We start from the raw sequence: 10943 nt of genomic DNA on the forward strand, positions 1-10943 counted from the left end.
CTTTATGAATCAATTGCACAAACCTCTAGACAACGTTTGACGCACAGGTTCTTTTAAGTACGAACTTGGCATGATTGATATAGTGATGATTCAAAGGACCACCAATGTATGCGGGTCACATACACGGTATTAGGAACAATGCTATGTTTTACAATTTTGATTTTAACAATGGATTATGTGGTACCGAGATCCGAAGCACACGCGTCTAAGCATCAGAATGACTGAATGCGTTCGCTCCGCTGTTAGTCGAAGCGTCGGTATCAGTGAGGTGGCACCAATACACAACCGACACATATATGCGGAGGCGGGATATACTAACGACTTACGCTGTCTACCACATCCCCTCCTTTATAAACAAAAGGCTATTGCTATAATTATAACATTCCACATAAGAATATATATACCGGGCAGTTCATACTCTACAACTTTCGCAGTCCTTTTGAACGTCAGGAAGTTTCGTCATCTGGACTTCTTGGGATTCTGACCAGTTCAGTTCTTATTTCCGATTCAGACATTCTTTCCAAGTCAACAATGTCAATTTTGTAAGTTTTCTCTATCTCCAATCCACCTCTTCTCGAGGAAGTTTATCACTAGTTGACTTGTTGGATGATCGCTTCGTATAAGAACGCTGCATGCTCACGCCCCTTGTTCAAAAACTCGAAAGAGCTTTTCGATGTTCATTCAATTCATTCGCCACTTCATAGGTAGTTGAGTGCAGAGCTCCGTTGCATTACCTTCTCTATCCACCATGGCACTCTGCACGGTGCAACTTGCATATTGGTCTATACTAGGCCACCAGGTGTCTCGCAGGTGAACTATCTCCCAATACTCCATCGACCAATCAACGTACTAACGATGGCAAGCACCACCATCCCGTTTCTCAAGGCTCATAGATGAAATAGATAACCAACATACAATCTCGGAGAACAAGACTAGGTGCTCATACGTATGGTAGAACTCGATTTCGCCTGGACCGACCCACAGTACTCAGCTACCAATGTGTCTTTCACGGTCTGCAGCACGCCATCATTCCTATAGTAAACATTTAACCTCTGAACCTCAGAAATGTCATCTGTAGCAGCTTTCTCAATCCATTCTTCTCAGAGGGCAAATCAGCCAACACTGGAGCAATACATTGTCAAATGCATACCTGTGAAAACTCCTAACAAGAACAATTTTTGACAATGAACCTCTTGTTCGAACGACTGTAAATTTTGAAGTCTGTGGTCTGAGCCATTCCATTCAGCAAGCATTCATTGGACGATAATTCTTTTCTAACAAAAACGGTATATCAATAAAGCAACTTGTAACAGCTTCAACTCTCCGGAATTCAAAAGTCATTCCTTCTACCGCAGATTACCATTGTTTGACCGTTCAAGTGTTGATAGAGGACGCGATGCATAGCAGATGACATGAGATTGTTCGTCATTCATCTGCACCAGCTCTGTACTGCGTCCTACTTCTAAAGATGCAGCAAATCCGTGATCCACGATATAGACTTCTCGAAAAAGCTGTTTCCGATGAGCATTGGAAACAGTTCCAAGACAGTTACAGCTCTCGTATAGGACGAACATCGGTTGCTAAAGCTTAGTATGAAGCGAGAAACATTCGATACAAGTCCAAGAAAAATGTGGAGATCCACCTTATTCCTGTGTGGCTGTCAGACAAAGATCCTAATCTATGAAGGAAGTATTTAATTTGCTACCTTGAGAGGAATTGCACAAAAGGTTCAGTGTTGCTCCATCATGCGTCTCGAATTTGTTCTGAAAAGACCGCAGATCACACCGTGTGAAGTGTGCGTATCGAAATTTATTTCTATCTGTTATGAAACTGAAGGTATTTCGATTTTCATTTCGACCCCCTGCACCTCAATCCGAAGAAATGTACAACGTGATGAAATACTTCACTCTTCCAAAACCTAACAATAGCCAAAGAAAGATTCAATCACTGAACTGCACATATCAATCCACAATCTCAAGCTTTTTTTTTGTCATCACTATGAGTACTAGGAGTGATACTCGGGGCTTGAATTTGTAATCGATCCGATGTTTCCTGAATAATGAATCATTGAAACGAACTTTTCTGCCATTTGCCGCATCAAAACAAAGGAATCACCATATATGGGCTTTAACATTGTCACAGCAGTCGAGTTATGTCAAACACACAGGTGGCCCTATCTGTTCATTTCATAGCGGGCGTTTTAGTTATTTTAATGATCCATTCTCGACCAAGAATGGTATTTGGGCAATGGTAGAGCGGCAGAGCGATGGGAGATCCAAATGATTAACAAGCAATGCCAACAGTAAATCTTTGGTTCATGTTTACCTTCTCTATATCAAAGACTATTTTCGCAATCCTTCGACCGCTAGCAGGTATGCGACTATCGTTCTACGGACAGTGAGATTACATCAGACAGAAGATCGCTTGAGAAAAATCTTGAGAAACGGTGCTCTACATGGTTGACACGCTTCCCAAAAGACCCCGACAAATAAACTCGTTAAAGTTTCAGTTTTTTCCGCAATACCTAGAAGTAACTGTTGGCAAATGATAAACTTCAAGACAATTTCATATCCGTCCATATGACATCAGGGACTGAGACAAAAACCGTATCGTTTCACCGCTTTGAATGGTCGTCTCTCTCGGCCTTGAATCCATCATTCCTCTGCTGTAATAGCTTCTACGTTGCGTTGTCGACTATGTGCTGGATACATTCGTGAACATTCCGAATCTTACTGCTCCCATTTTCGTTTGAACCTTCCGACCTTACTGATTTTTTTTTCTGCAGTCATCAATCATTTACAAGCCACTAAAATCAGCGAATCTATTCTTTTCCTATCTCGAATGGCAGAGTATGAGAAAATCTGAACTGCGGATGACTTTAGGATCAAAAACATGTCCCAGTCGAACATCTTGAACAAATCCTCCTGTCAACAAGCCCATGTCTTACGAAATGAGAACCACCGCAAACCCGTCATACACCAGTATGAGTATGAAATCAACTTAAGAAACACCTTTCCGAACTATTTTTTTTAAGTGACACCGACATGAAAGAACATTCTTCAACAAGTGAATCTAATCACATTCATGTTTCTTTATTCACGTACTTCTCTTTATTCGTTTGTTTTCGATGGTTGAGTGAATTTAATCACCATTCACATAACTCAAGTGAATTTAATCACTTTATTTTCCTTCTCATACGTATCAGTGAATTCAATCACATCTCCTTACATACGCCAGTGAATTGAATCACTTCACATTTTACATTTAATATAAGTAGACCATTCATGAGCGGGAGAGAACAGCTGTAGAACACCAATCAGCTATACATATAAAATCGAATGCCTGCAACCTGAATGGAGCATGGACTGGTCCCGTATAGAAAGCGCAATACCTAAAACAACACCTCATGTGCAGTCTAGGAACACCCAGTGTATGTTTATTCCAGACATAGAGACACCCAGACAACAATCGGCAACTATTTCTTCTCAGGCAAAAGTGTCTTTTTTTTTTTGCACTAATTGAGGTACATATATTTCTTCTTGGTGACTAAGGAGTTGAAAATCACAAAATATAGCTGTTTACTAAACCAAGCGAACCAACCAAAATCCCGTTTTGGAATGATATCGGACGGCAATCCGCTCACAAACCTCTTTTCGTTCTGCTCGTGTTCATCCGCATCATCCCCAACTGCAAGTTTCATGCGTGCACCAACCTTGTAGTTATCTATCGCAAAGTATCCATCATCCATACCATGAAAATCGGGAGGCTACGGTGGGCGGGACATATCACCAGGATGTTGGATAACTACTCGGTAAAATGGTTCTCAAGGACAATCCGACTAGTACAAGACGACGTGGTGCGCAGCGAGCAAGATGGATCAATAAAGTGGAGGACGATTAGTGGACCCTTCGCAGAGTGCGTGACTGGCGACGCACGACCATGGACCGAGTCGTATGGAGATGACTCCTACGTACAGCAGAGGACACTCAGGCCTTAGTCTGGCCGTTTAGGTAAGTATCTATCCAAAGAGTGAAGACAACATCCAAATTAATTGCTAAATGCATTCCAAGATCATCAAGGTTGTTGCCTTCAATGTATAACCGACCCTTGCTATCATCGACAGATTATCGACGGTGTCAACTATTGCCATATTCATCCAAGCCAAAATGTGAGCACCACGAATCATTGAAACTTAAATACAAAGTAATGGAACAAAGAAAGAAAACTAATTTTCAAGTACCCGAAACACGCTGTGTCAAATGGGAAAAGAACTGTGTCAACTCAATGAGAGTCTAATGAAGGTGTGGAAGAGACACTTCGTGTGCGTGAGATCCGTGTTTGGTGCAAACCATGTCACTACTACAAGCAAAGCGAGCTCCCATAAGAACGCGTGTCAAATAGTGACGTCACTATTTGTGTTTACATTTTTCTTTGCTTACTAATACACAGTAGGCCTGTCCAGCTTTTCAAAAATGTTCTCTGATTCTCAAGTCCACCCCCATATTTTGATTGGCATCCTAAAAGAAGTAACTGGTCAAAATTTCTGCCAAATCCGATGAAATTAAGAGGTGCATCAAATCAATTTTGTGTTTTTCGACTATTTTCGAACTTCAAAAAATCATAACTACACTAAAACATGTCAAAACTTAATTCTTTCGGCAGAAATTGAAAGCTTGTCTGCTACAACTTCTCCGAACAACGTGTGCCAATAAAATTGAAGGAAACATGTGTAATTATCACATTTGTAATCAGAAAAACCTTAAAAAGTTGATTTTTTGATAGATTTCGTTCTGGAACACCCTAATATGCTTAATAAGTTGGATTTTTCAAAACGGCATCATATTTTCCAATGTTTTTTGGTTATTTGCTTCTTTGACACCAAAGCTGTAGGAGTTGAGCAAAAATTACTAAAATTCGTGAAAGTCAAATGTGGCCTAAAAACTAGCTTTTTGGAGGCAATCACGTTGAGGCGCGAAATTGTACTGAACGTAGTAGCTTTGCTTCCTAGTAGTTTGCCTTGGCTACCCCCTACCACGGGTGATAACAAACAAGCGCGATGACAGGTGTTGGCTATCATATCAGTGCTGACGCGATGCCACTTTTTGCGCGCCAAAGCGTGATTGCACCCGAAAAGCTAGTTTTTAGGCCACATTTGGCTTTCACGAATTTTAGAAATTTTTGCTCAACTCCTACAGCATTGGTGCCAAAGAAGCAAATAACCAAAAAACATTGGAGAATATGATGCCGTTTTGAAAAATCCAACTTATTAAGCATATTAGGGTATTCCAGAACAAAATCTATCAAAAAATCAACTTTTTAAGGTTTTTCTGATTACAAATGTGATAATTACACATGTTTCCTTCAATTTTATTGGCACACGTTGTTCGGAGAAGTTGTAGCAGACAAGTATAGCTTTCAATTTCTGCCGAAAGAATTAAGTTTTGACATGTTTTAGTGTAGTTATGATTTTTTGAAGTTCAAAAATAGTCGAAAAACACAAAATTGATTTGATGCACCTCTTAATTCTAATGAATTTGGCTGAAATTTTGACCAGTCACTTCTTTTAGGATGCCAATCAAAATATGGGGGTGGACTTGAGAATCAGAGAACATTTTTGAAAAGCTGGACAGGCCTAATACACAGCCATCTCTTCTTCTTCCCCACCTGTAATATACTCTCATTGGTGTCAACTGTTGTTAAATCTCTGCAATGTAGGGGTGCATGTCGGTGCTTTGACCTGACCCACGAGCTGGCTAACGTTTGCCACTATGAGCGGAAAGATTCACCTTAGTTTCTCTATTGACAGTGCAATGTCGTAGAGCGAAACCAAAATGAGAAACACAAAAAATAACAAGCATACAAGAAATCTCAATACAGACACTTCATTGCCCACTATAAACCACTGCGCTATCAAGGTCAACACTCACTGTTCACTTCTCTCTTAGTGAATTGAATCACGTTCCATCCTGCATGCTTTGTTCCTATTAGACTTCCTCTCCGAACGCTCAAACCACCAGTTTCGGAATCACACGGTCGAAAATCCAATTCACGGTCAAACTCTCACAAGGAAAACAAATCTCTCACTTTGGCACTTTGGCGTTCATTTGTTCGTCGGACTCACCCGTGCCGTCGTCTTTCATCTATTACAACCGTCCATAGAGCAGCAATACTGTAATACAAGTTACCACTGCTACCAGTGCACGGCTGGCATCACATTCATACACGCATCGCAGATGATGCGCGGAGCGCGCGCACTTTGCTAAGCCCACGTGGTAGTGTGAACGCTTACATCTGAACATGTGAGCTTGTCGCGTTTCAACAGTACACGGCTACCGCTCACCCACACTCCATTACACCGTCAAGCGTCACGATTGACGACCAAAGAAAACAACAAAAACCTCCTCCGTGCAGCACAAATGACGCACGGTGTGTTGAAACAGGATTATTATCGCACTTTCATGAACCTAAAATATTTTTTCGTTATAAGTTAGCCTTAGCTGTATATATTAAGATTCTGGAGGTTAAAAAATCTTTCATCGGGGAAAATTAAAATAAATTCGATTTTAGTAGTTTACCACTTTTCCCATATGATATGATATTACGCAAATCTGATGAACCTAAACTCCGTTAGAAAAAGTCCCCTTTCTATTAATAAATTTGAAACCATTAAAAGAGAAACGAATGTAAAAGTCTTGACAACGAGTTTAAATTTGTTTGGCGTTCGTTTCATGTGTCCAGCCCACTACAGTCTGCCGAAAGTTATAAATCATAAAAGTCTACATTTCTTCCATTTAATGGAAACAAATACTTCCCATTAGTGCGACTCATACATTTGAGGAAAGCGCTATACACCTGTGACTCATACCATTTGCAGCACATACCCTTCATGTGCTAATTTGCCTGAAATGGCGGATATTTGTTGCACATACTTTGCATGGCAAACCACATCCACATGGATATTTGCCAAAAAGTATACTGAGTATACTGACTATACTGAGCGTGCATGACTCATTTGTAAAAGTTCTGCCTCTGATCTGTTGAGGACCTTTGTCCATACAGAATCTTAAAATTTTCAAAAACCTTTTTTTCTTGTTACTTCTAAAATGATTCCTCTGGGTTAAGTGGGCTCTTGAGTCTCAAATAACAAAAACTTGACGCAAAATACATAAGATTGGCGTTGTCATATTATGTTAATGCATTCAAAAATGATTATTCAACATTTGGTTTAAAATAAGGCACACTGGCCAAGTTTAAACGGGTGGGGTAAGAAGAAACACCGGGTTAACGTGATATTATCTAGTCATGATAAGCAATTTGAATGTCATAACAGTTTTTTTTAATCAAACAATCATTTGGTCAAGGATAATTATACAAATTGTATTGAAATCTTTTTCAAAACATCACAAGTTTTTATTAAGAATTTACCGAGGCAACGCATGCTTAATATATGTCAATGTGAATGACATCTTATAGTATAAGCCTAAAATATATTGGAAACATATCAATTTGCAAGTAATCTGATGAATTTCAATAATGGTAGTCTCGTGCAGTGATTTTTTTCTATGTTCGTGTGGGTTATCTGTAGTTTTATTTTATAAGACACTTTGGTCTTGATAAAAACTTCATGCATTTTAATGGTTTCAATGTTATGACTGCATAAAATAAAGTTTCTTTTTCCCAACTAAAATCCCTTCATTTTTGCAAAGTGAGTTTGACAACAGATTCAGTATGGGGAGAAATGTCACTTGTCTTTACAGAGCGTGATAAAAACGAATTAAAAAGTCACCCGTACACTCGATTCCTTTAAACCATATTCTATGTGTTATAACTATTTAGCAATCTAAATCTATCCAATGATTCCGAAATGAAGCATAAAATAACTAATAAAAGTTCATAAAAAAATGTATTGAAACCTCAAATTGCGTCAATCTTGCCTCACTTTACACATCACTGTTGTTGTTTTTTTTTAAATATATTTTATGACATTCCCAGAACATTGATGTCTTCTTAATATTGTTCTACATTTTCAATGTTCGTTTTATCCTTAGATTTAGTTAAATTTGTTCTCAGCATAAACAACAATGGACATATCTAAAACTGAGTAAAAAAGAAAATAGAGTTAAGGACTGTTCCTTTTAATTGCACTACGATTTTGCATTCTATGATAGATACGTATTTCAACCTCAACTGTTAGGTCATCTTCAGTGTCTCGTACTTAATCCGATATTCTGTTTACGTACATGTATTCCGCTAACACGCCCAGGTTCATCATCATCAAATCTAAAACTGTTTCAATCAAACATATGCTTACCTTAAAGTACGTGTATCAAGGGCGTGTGCCGAAAGAGTAATCAAAAGCTATTCTCTAAGGGCTGATTTCTTCACCTTGGATTAACCGGTATACCAAGCTTACCCATACAGTTAAACCTGGTTTAACGCTTAGGCCAGGGTGAGGAAATTGGCCCTATGTGTCCAACATGCAAACAAAAATATTCATAGGATGAATTTTCATTTGTTAGTAAAACATCGAGCCCTGCAAAATCAGAGCACAATATACATGAAAGTTCTTTATTATACTTGAAGAGTTATAAGTATTTCTGCTCAAAACAAGTTAATTTACAGTTAACAAGAATGTTAAAAAATACGCGTGATTAAGTCACCATATTTGTTTAATGATTTCCCAATCGAGACATCTTTCGTGGCCGTGTGATCGTCGTTTAGGTGCATCATTACATGGTTTGGCATGCAAAGTATGTGCAACTAATACCCACCATTACAGGCAAATTAGCACATGAAGAGTATGTGCTGCAAATGGTATGAGTCACAGGTGTATGGCGCTTCCTCAAATGTATGAGTCGCACTAATGGGAAGTAGGGTAAAAAATATAATTTGGACATGTATGTAATTTGGACATGCAAGGCGATATATGTCTTGTTCCGGAGAACTAATTAAAGTATATACTTTTCAATATCGATTATTGAATTAAGCAGACCCTATTCTGTTGACTAACGTTGAAAATACGCTTAACAATTACGAATTTACTTCAAAATTATCGAAAATGTAAATTGTTTCTCTAAAACCCCTCAAATGCACAGGTATGCAAGACGACATACACTTCACAGTCACATACAATATTCACCCCAACATCGTTAAAATAATAATTGTAAGAAATTTAAATGCCTAATTACAATGAAACATGTTCAATAAAGAAGCATTGGGCAGCCAATCTCTTAACATTCAGCTAGAACGCTTAAAATAGGTGGTGTCCAAAATACATTGCATGTTTTCTACTGATAATATATTTTGGTCATCTGACGAACTACATGGGGATGCAGTGCAATTGTATACTTGGAGGCGTAATCTGTGGGTCTGGCGATATTTTTTCGATTTTAACAAAAACTGTAATAGTTATCAAAATAGATGCCTGTTAAGCGGAGATATTTGATTATTTGTAAGAAAATATTTGTTAATTTATGCTTCCATGATTTAGCAGTATTCATGGCTAAACATTGAGATAATTGCCCTGTCCAAATTATATATACCTGAGGGTGTCCAAAACATATATTCGGTGTCTAAAATGCAATTCTAACAGGCGATTGGAAATTGTGATTTTCTCAGCTTAAAATGCTGTTGTTAAGGTTTTTGTCACCAAGAACGCAAAGTACAATCATATTATAGGCGTATTAATAACTTTACAAAATAATCAATTGCTTTTCAAGGAAGCTTGGGGACGATTTTTCCAACGTTGTCCTCAGCCTGTCCAAAATACATGAATTACCCTATTTGTTTACCTCCATTACAAATATCTATGTGCCAGACAAATGGAAGGAATGTAGTCTTTTATGATTTATGACTTTCGGCAGACTGTAGTGGGCTGGACACATGAAACGAACGCCAAACAAATTTAAACTCGTTGTCAAGACTTTTACATTCGTTTCTCTTTTAATGGTTTCAAATTTATTAATAGAAAGGGGACTTTTTCTAACGGAGTTTAGGTTCATCAGATTTGCGTAATATCATATCATATGGGAAAAGTGGTAAACTACTAAAATCGAATTTATTTTAATTTTCCCCGATGAAAGATTTTTTAACCTCCAGAATCTTAATATATACAGCTAAGGCTAACTTATAACGAAAAAATATTTTAGGTTCATGAAAGTGCGATAATAATCCTGTTTCAACACACCGTGTGACGCCATCCAAAACCACTCTTATGAATAGGCTTGTACATACCTTGAAAACCGCGAACGATGCTAAATATGAATGAACTCGCCTGAACCAGCTTACCGAATCACTAAAACATCCCTCAATACAGCGAGCAAGGACTGCACGTAGCAGCCACTCCGTTAGTCCCCAAGCCTCCCTGCATCAAATCACAATTTCAATGGCCCACATCACCAAATATGCCGCTTCAAAAACCATTATTTTGTTTTATTTTTCACTTCACAGAGCACATATTTCAACTTTTCTTTCATTTTATACTTTTTTTTTTTCACCGTTGGTCATATAGATTGCCGAACATTTTTTTTTCATCACTGCATGTTTCATTTTCAACATGGCGTATCACGAGCGTGGTCGATCACAATTTTCCCCACCTTCATTTACGCTTTTTTTTTCATCATTTTCACATCGATTTTTTTTTATATATGGCTTCACACATTATTTTCACTTAGAGCAACATTAACGGCGGCTACTATTCGAGCAACCCGCGCAGCGCTACCATTTTGACTTAACCACCCTTTTCCACACCGGTAGCAATCAAATTAGTCACCCTGATTCGTATCGGGAGGGCTGTCATATTCCCATAGAATTTTTAGCAGCGCAACTGTCCCGCTACTATATTTGGTCACCCACCCATAGCGCTACTATTTTGCGAGCGCATCCAGCAGCGACCGGTAAAGTTTGCTGCAATGATGGAGGGCTGCCAAACGGGGTATAGAAGC

This window comes from Aedes albopictus, chromosome 2 (genome assembly GCF_035046485.1).
Source record: "Aedes albopictus strain Foshan chromosome 2, AalbF5, whole genome shotgun sequence".
Lineage (NCBI taxonomy): Eukaryota > Metazoa > Arthropoda > Insecta > Diptera > Culicidae > Aedes > Aedes albopictus.